The following is an 8814-nucleotide window of genomic DNA, read 5'->3' on the forward strand; positions in this document are numbered from 1 at the left end:
GTGAATGTGAGTACGAATGGTTGTCTGTGTCTTTGTGTGTGACTGGTGACCTATCCAGAGTGTACCCCGCCTCTCGCCCTATGACAGCTGGGATAGGCTCCAGCGACCCTGGAAAGGATAAGCGGAAGCGAATGGATGGATAGATACATGTGACAGTCAACACAAAAAGCTTTTAGTGGATGATTATATTTTTTTATTTAAAGAAAAACCTCAAATATATATTAACCTGTTCAGCTGCTTAAATGCAAATATCTAGTCAGCTAATCAGCTAAGCAGTAAAGGCGATTTAAGTGGCTTTGAATGTAGCATTGCCTTGTTAATGACAGAGGTCACAGGCAAACAGCCAGACTGCTTTGAGTGAAAGGCAACAGAAATGCAAATGATCTGCCCGTACAGTTAGCGTAGAAGAGCATCTCTGAGAACCTCAAACAATGTCGACAGAAGAAGACCCCACTGGATGTCACGCCTGTTACCTAAGAACAGGAAACTGTAGCTACATTTCACACGGGCTTCACCAAATTTGCACAACACACGATTGGAGAATTGCAGAATTTGGTATAAACAATATGAAAGCATGGCTATATTAAAAGAAAAATAGATGGTACTTGTGTGTTATTTACTGCAATACGGTTTGTTTTTTAACTGCATGCAGGGTTAGCAAGGTTTTATGTTCAGCATCCTCTTTGATTTTGTCAAACTGATGTTCTTACTAAATATTAGGCAATCTGAAACCAAAGTGATTGATATGTACAAAATTTCCTATGCAACCCGAGACAGTCAGACAGAGACAGAACAGAGTAAGAGGACCATCTGCTGGACACATGGTTTTATGACTGCACTATGCTGTCAGGAATACGAGGTTAAGTGTGCTCAGGATGTCCTCACCTTGATGCTCATCATATCATGCATACTTTTTGGCATTAAAATTTTTGCTCCTACTTTCACTCTATTTGGAAGTCAGGACATTTATCAATAAATACATTTTCATACTGAAGGTTAACCACACATTTTCCAACAGATTAACACAGACAGCAGCTAAATTGTTTCAAAACAATTCAGAGGGTGTTTTGTATTTTCTTCTTAGCTTTTATATTTATTTCCTTTTAACTTTTTGATTTGAATTCAGTTTAGTTTTTAGTCTGTTTTCTATTTTCTAAAATTTCTATTTTTTGTAGATGTTTAGTTTTAGTTTAGTTTCAGTTTTTGTCTTTATTAATTATTCTTGAATGGAGGGCATAATGTCAGAGGCAAGACACAGACTCACAGGCTTGTAGACGTTCAAAGTCTGCATAAAAACATTCAAAAACGGTAACGGTTTTTCACATTTACTTTTAGTTATCACTTTGGTTTTAGTTAACTGCAGTAACACTGATTCAGTGATGAGATTAGAGTAAGGCACCCCCACAAAACAAAACAAAACAAAACAAAACAAAACAAAACAAAACAAAACAAAACAAAACAAAACAAAACAAAACAAAACAAAACAAAAAACATTGCGCCAAAGATAGACACAAAAGATCCAGCGCTGCGATGGCCGGGAATCGAACCCGGGTCAACTGCTTGGAAGGCAGCTATGCTAACCACTATACCACCATCGCACAGAATGCCCTGAAAATCAAACACTAACTGACCGAAACACCTCTGAGCTCCGAAGTGAATCGCTGTTGTATGAAGAACATAGATTTAAAGTTGATGATCTATATTAACTGATCAAAGTGTGTTTACCGTTCTCTATAGTTCAGTTGATTTAGGGAGGTAACATGCTGGAACAAGTAATGAATTTATTTATTGCAATTACAACAATCCTAAACACCCCACGCCTTTCAGACACAGAACTTACTCTGAGTCTTTTCAGGAAGTCTAGCAGCTTTTTAACGTCAAAAGAAGTCTTTGCGATGCTGCAGAAATGAATCTGATCATAAATGTGGCGCTAAATGTTCCTTTTGCTTAAGAATTCAAACCTTTGTAATGAAATGGTATTTTTCACATGCTGTTCTCGTTTAAATTGCCTTCATAAAACAGGGTTTCAACAGGGTTAGAACACATAGTGGTGAGTTTAAGATGCGCATTTTGTAGTCCGACTTAAGCACATTGTTTAATGAGCCTGGAAACAAAAGCGTCGGGACATCTTTAAGTTTCTTGAAGACGTTTCAACACTCATCCGAGAAACCGTGGACGGGTGTGGGTCATTATCAACAGTGGTTTCGGGTGAAGACCTTGCCTAGCTCTGTCATATGACTGAGGTCAAATGACCAAAGATTTGAATGGGCGTTCAGGCGCCTGGGAAGGGATCTCAAAACTGGATTATTGGTGGCAGACACTTGGTGTGGAAAGCCACCGCCTCTGTTCAAAGATGGTCGTTCACAGTGGACATAGGTGGCTTCTTTCCCTCCTTTTTCAAACCATCTGTCTTCTCTGTCCAAATCGTAGACACTGGCATTCACAAAAGAGCGACCTTTGGTCTTCAGATACAGATGTACAGCTGAGTCTTGTCCTGTTGAGGTGGCTCTTCTATGTGCCTTGCGTTTATGAAGTGGCTGTTTGGTTTCTCCAATGAGACATTGCTCTTTCAACACGGAGGACAACCAGCGTCACGCTGTTAAGGGGATTAGTGTCATGACGTATATTCTCCCCTACCCATCTTTTGTGTCATTTAGGAAAGCTCGGAGTTCGAGCAGCAGTGCGCTGGACTGCAGGCAAAGAAAATGGAGATGCCGGGGATTGAACCCGGGGCCTCATACATGCAAAGCATGCGCTCTACCACTGAGCTACATCCCCTCGACCTGCTGCTTTCGGCAACTCGGCTCAGACAGTGTAATTTGAGAAGATTGCGCGACAATTGAAAATTGATTTCCTGTAATTTCCTTACTAATGGAAATGTTTTGATGAACCAACTGTGGGTATGAAATTAAACTCTTTTTTTAGAAGAACAATCTAAATTACTTTATTTTCAACTGTAAAGCCAAACTAGATTTTAAACATTTATTGTTTAAAAATGACAGCATATGTACTTGGTATCTCTAAACTATTTTAATGTGTTGTATGGGGCTTTCTCCACAAGATGGCAATATTGGCTTTGATTCTTGCAGAGGCAATGTGAATCCAACCTGCAGTATTTCTAATGAACAGCATGCACCCTCTTTGTGTGGCTCTGTGCATTTAGACATTACAAAAATCTATAATGCAAGTATTTATATGTTGGTGTAAGATCGTTTTAGAGCTGATGTAGAGCACACATATAAGTGTGTTTGTATAATCTCACCTAGGACTATAGCAGTGGAATCCCGCTGGTCACAATGAGGTCTTTGTGTCGAGTGCAGAAGCAGCAAGTGAAAACTCATGTGATGGAAAGGCAGTACAGTGTGCAAACCCAGTCTTAACTGTACACATTTATGTCTCTGCACAGTGTGGATAACCTGCAGCACACATATTTGAGTGACTGTGTTAGGGTCAACTAAGCTTGTCAGCACTGGTGCGTGCAGCCAACCGAACTTTGGGTGCAAACAAAGCATCGATCTTTAGAGTCTAGAGCTGCTGTGTGTGGATGTGCCACCAACCTGAACTTGCACAAGTTATTTAGGACAATAATTCAGAAATGATATTTTCTTCTTCTTTCATGCGAACAGTCACAGCAAACAAATCCTTCCAAAACTGAATTATTCAAGCATCTGATGGAAATCAAATAACAAAAGAAGCAGTTTTTATTCTTTCAAGTCTGTGTTGCTCCATCATCACATACAAATATGGACTCTTAGCAGAGCCAGGGCTCCTCTGTCAAGCCGACAAAGCTCTGTCTGTGCTACCACGAACAAGCCAGCGGGCACATTTACTGCATGGCCCTGATGGAACGGCATCATTTAGAGCAACTGAAATTTCCGCAGCTGCTTATGTGATGTTTTTCCACAAAGAGACTTTTACTTCACTGAAATGATCACTTGAACTTACACTGGCAACAAATTTTGCATGTTGTTGTGTCCTTCAGAGGACAGCAAACCTCTCTGACTTTATTTGCTTTCGCATGAATTGGTTTGCTCTTTTGACTCTGACTATAATAACTCTGATTGATAATTGCCTACCTGCAGAGAGTGTTTGTTGCCAGATGGGGGTAGTATCAAAAACATGTGCTACAACCGGTCTGTGGACTACTCTTGTTGATGCTGTTGTTGGTCCGTCAGAAGTGTGAAGTCATAACATAGAATGAGCTGAAGTGAAACTGAGTGTTAAAAACAATGGAAAAGGTCCACTGTCTGTACTTTTCATGCTGTATTTTTTATCTTTGATTGTTTTCACACTTATCCCATTCCTCGTGAACTCTACTGTCACTCCAATCCTTATTCCAGTAGACTTATCAACCAACTAGTATTCCACGATTGCATTTGTCATCCATGTTCAGTGATGCACATGGGACCATGTTTGCAGTGGGTGAAAACCTCTCCGTACACTGTCCTAACAGAAACCCAAACACAGGCTGTATGATTCATGAGGCTGTAGGCAGGTATCAACGCCTGTGCCATTTCTTGAAGACTGTTTGATTAACTTGTAAATATCACTTGAACATGCTAAAAATGTGCACACGTACCTGCTTTCATCGCACACTCAGAAAGATTTACAAAGTGAGTTATACATCTGCATTTCATGAAAATGAAATCAAATTCCAGAATAGTCTTATAGCCCAAGAGAATACACATGCCAGGTTCCCTCTCTGTGTGATGAGTTGGAATATTAGGACTAAGAGAAGGCAAACAGACACAGTGAACCAAAACAACGTAGATTTCATGGGCTTACCAAAGAACGGCTGCTTGTTTTCAGATGAAGCAATCCTGGTATGGCCTCTACGGCTTTACACCCGGGGGAACAGCAACCCTACAAACAGAACTCCAATGCCCTTTCACTTTGAGAAATGCAGGAAAAAACAGCCAAAACATTCAGATACAGGAAAACAAACTCTGTTTCCAGAGTATTTCTCTGGGTGAGATTCACAGACACAAATAAAGCAAAAACACAAAAGCTCTTTAAAGCCTTCTTTTGTGATTTTAGGTGACTTTCCACTCTGCATGCCACCATGTGGAAAATTGTACTGGTACTATCTCAAGTACAGTATTTTCTCACAGAGCCCATCTGGTGACACCGGTGTGATTGTCACATTGGCAAGCCAGTAGTTTACATTAGTTTAATGTCAGCACTCATTAGAAAAATGAATCCTTTGTGCATCTCAGACCTCACACATGTTAGTTGGCCCGATTACACAGAAACTAGCACAGAATGCGTCGCAGTTATGCCAGGTGGTCCTCAATACATGTTCTTTCTCAATTTTGATTTTGTACCAAAGACTCTTCAAAGAAATCACTCCCAGTTGTTCATGATATTTTATCAAGCCTTACCTAGACACCTTTTCAGAAAGTCCATGTTGGGTACATTTAGCCTAGAGTTCAATTGTCAGATATATTTTCCTCCATTCACTATAAAGAACCAATCTGCTGAAGTGTGAGAGTGACATTTTCAGCTAGACTACAGTAGAGAAATCACAGATGTCTCTCATTAGGTCACTAGTTTGGATCCCTCTGTATCACATTACTGGCCCTAGCTGCTCTGTGATTAAGGTGTTCCTGTTCTGTGTTTGTGTTGTTTAATACTGCACAAGCCAGTAAGCTACCCGTGACTAACAATGGACACTCTAACATAATGCTACTGTAGAAGCCCAGAGACTTAAAGCCTGACATTAGTGCTTATCGCAGGTGTTTAGAGGATCATTTAATGTCTTGGCCCCTTAAAAAAGTTTAACACTAGTGACTTGGAGGGTGGGAAAAAAAGGACGTTTTATTGACGGAGCTTACATGGCTAATATCAGTTTGGTCCATAGAGTATAGATCTGAATTTAAACAAATCTGTACCCATTTTAAAGAGTCATAACCTACTACAGGCAGATGAGAAGAGGCTTGGATGAGCTGTATAAAATAGATAGACGAATAACTAAAAGTAATCTAAAATTATGCATTGTTCTATTTATATATAAATAAAGAGGTAAGTCATGTAAGTCATTTATCTTATGTAAGTCATAAGATAAATGACTTACATCGGCTCCTAGGCTCCAAGTGAATGCCAGTGATAGTAATGCACGTCTAAACAAGCTTCTGTTTGCTAAGTTTTCCATAATGACTTTGAAAACCATTAATTCCTGAATGCAACCTCATGGCAGTAATGCGAGCAGAAACTTCACCATGCCTTCCAGCGGACGTGATTCTGTGCTGTTACTTGGCCAAACATCCTGTCAAACTTCCCTGCACTGAACAATATTGTTTGTTTAGCTTTAATCATCCACTGTCTTGTCTTAGAGAATTAACTTTATGACTTCCTTTGGGTCCCTCTCTGAAATTCAAACCTCACAATTCTCTGACTCCCTCGTAGTTTTCTGTCGTTACAGAGCAAACAAGCCAACTCATTATCTGTTCCTCACTATATAAACTGGAGTGCAATTCATGTCTGTGTAAATACAAGTGAAAAGAAGGATCTGCTTGAAGGAATGGGGAATATAGGTTGGATTTAACAGGTCGTGCAGTAGTTATTTTAGTATCAATTTAACGTTAATCTTTATTGCATAAGACTTTCCACACATCTGCTTTCAAACACCATCCAACAAATGTAAATATAAGCACTAAATCTGAATTAACAATAAGAATGTTTATTCTGTTCCTTGTGGAGAGATTTATCATCTGTAAAACGCAGGCTGGGGATCAGAGAAACATGAAGATGGAGTCTAAACACACAGTATACATTACAGATCATTACACATAGCGCCTGGGGCATTTTTAAAACATGTAATATCAGTGCTCACTGCGGCCCCTAATGCTAAGAAAAGAAGGGAAAAAATCCCAGTTTAAGTTTGCAGTACATATATGTTGCCTCTGAGTAATCTCTGATTGTGCCTTCAAAACTTACACAAAATCCCCTTAGTTCTTCCCAACAGGACTGGAAATGGATGCCCCAGAAATATGGCAGGAACACACGTTGACACTGCAACTGGATTAAGTGATGTGTTTATATTTGGGAAACAAATATCCACATTTTGAATCAGTATATTTCAGTGAAAATGAAACAGCAAACATTTAATCCTTCTTGAAACCGTACCTAAAAGCAAGCAATAGAGTCTAATAAAGTGCATGAAATTTACATGTTGTAGTTTGAATTTTCATGTAATTAACATTTTTTTTTAATTATTATTTCTATAAAATAGGTAAGAAAAAATGTACAAAACAGAGTTGGATTGTTAAAGGTACTTTTTATATTTATTCTCTGTAGAAATTGACTAAAAATGTCACCACGGGTGCAGTGCTTTGCAACTAAGTGCGTTAAGATGGCTAATGAGCATTGCTCTTTAACCTTTGATTTCTTTTTAGCTCTACACACATTTAACCATTAGACCTATCCTTTTGTCAGGCCACTATTCTAATCAAATATAGGTTCTGCTCACTAACTGCGCCATCTTGTGGTATAAATTTGTATTACATAAAAGTAAAGCGCAGCACTTGTTTAAAATCAGTTAATATCGCTTCAACGGCATAGATATTTTGGACGTAGCAGTTATTTCTACTCATTCAGTTGACAGCATTAGTTAATTCTGGAGTCTTTAAACAGTCTTTAAACACAACAATGACATTTACATTAAAGCCAAATGAGAGAGTCCAATTCACTTTCCACCGTCCTCAGAACTGTAAACAATAAATCAATTCAATTCACTTTTATTTATACAGCGTCAAATCACAATAACAGTCGCCTCAAGGTGCTTTATATTGTAAGGTACACCCTACAATAATACATACAGAGAAATACCCAACAATCATATGACCCCCTATGAGCAAGCACTTTGGCGACAGTGGGAAGGAAAAACTCCCTTTTAACAGGATGAAACCCCAGCAGAACCAGGCTCAGGGAGGGGCGGGGCCATCTGCCGAAAATCAAGAGAGTGAAACAGAAAGAATGAGAGAGATATTCTTCAGCATCGTCACACTACCATTGTACATATTTTCACTGTTTAATAATGTTTTTAAAAAAACAGATTGGTCTTGTGAAAAAACGCGAGTGCAGTTCTACTTTTATCACACCGTCATAGCCATAAAAGTAGACTCGTATGTTACTGGAAAATTCAATGCCAAGAGTTTGAACGTCCCTACGGAGCGACAGTATCTGGTGTTTTTGCTATTGAAGTGTATGTCATCAGGCTAATATCTAACGAGCCCCTCAAAAAGTATCTGTGGATGTGCAAGAGTGTGGAAGCAGATTCAAAAAGCTCTCTTAAAAATCATTAATAATAGATATAGATATGTCTAGGATTAGCTGGCCAGCAGAAGAGCAGTATGTTTTATTGGATAAAAAAACTCAAACATGTAACCGTAACAGATAGGTAACTCCTGTATTTTTAGCATGTTATAAATTTTAATTGGCTATAAAATAATTGGTTTTCTTAGTTTTTAGTAAGTTTTATTTAAAAGCATGTTTCAATGTAAATAAAGCATATATTAGGCTTTTAAAATTGTATTTGTTGTACGTTGTGCTATTTTTGTATAAGGTACATCTCTGATAAAGTGAATATGGCCAAATGATGTATCTTTTTTTTTTTTTTTTTTTTTGGCCTGTCCCGTTTGGCTCTTTTGCCATCAGAATTGTTGTCTAAAGGCAAAGAAAGATGCCCAACGGATTTACTTTACCAAATTGACCATCCCAGCCTTGCCATAATGGTCCATTTGATTCACCTTTTATTGTTTATTTTATTTTCACTTACTGAATATGGGACAGACTTGACTGGGGGAAAGAAGGGGA

General features: G+C 38.6%; 2 non-coding genes across 2 annotated transcripts; both read right to left on the bottom strand.

The window, feature by feature from the left end:
• Positions 1-1526: 1526 nt before the first annotated feature.
• Positions 1527-1598, bottom strand: trnag-ucc (transfer RNA glycine (anticodon UCC)). Its single transcript has one exon. It is a non-coding gene; the product is annotated as a tRNA-Gly (tRNA).
• Positions 1599-2706: 1108 nt separating this feature from the next.
• On the bottom strand, positions 2707-2778 carry trnaa-ugc (transfer RNA alanine (anticodon UGC)). Its single transcript has one exon. It is a non-coding gene; the product is annotated as a tRNA-Ala (tRNA).
• Positions 2779-8814: the final 6036 nt, after the last annotated feature.

This window comes from Mchenga conophoros, linkage group LG9 (assembly GCF_057382185.1).
Source record: "Mchenga conophoros isolate Kocher_MC1m ecotype Shallow Benthic linkage group LG9, M_conophoros_male_GT1.1, whole genome shotgun sequence".
Taxonomy (NCBI): Eukaryota; Metazoa; Chordata; class Actinopteri; order Cichliformes; family Cichlidae; genus Mchenga; species Mchenga conophoros.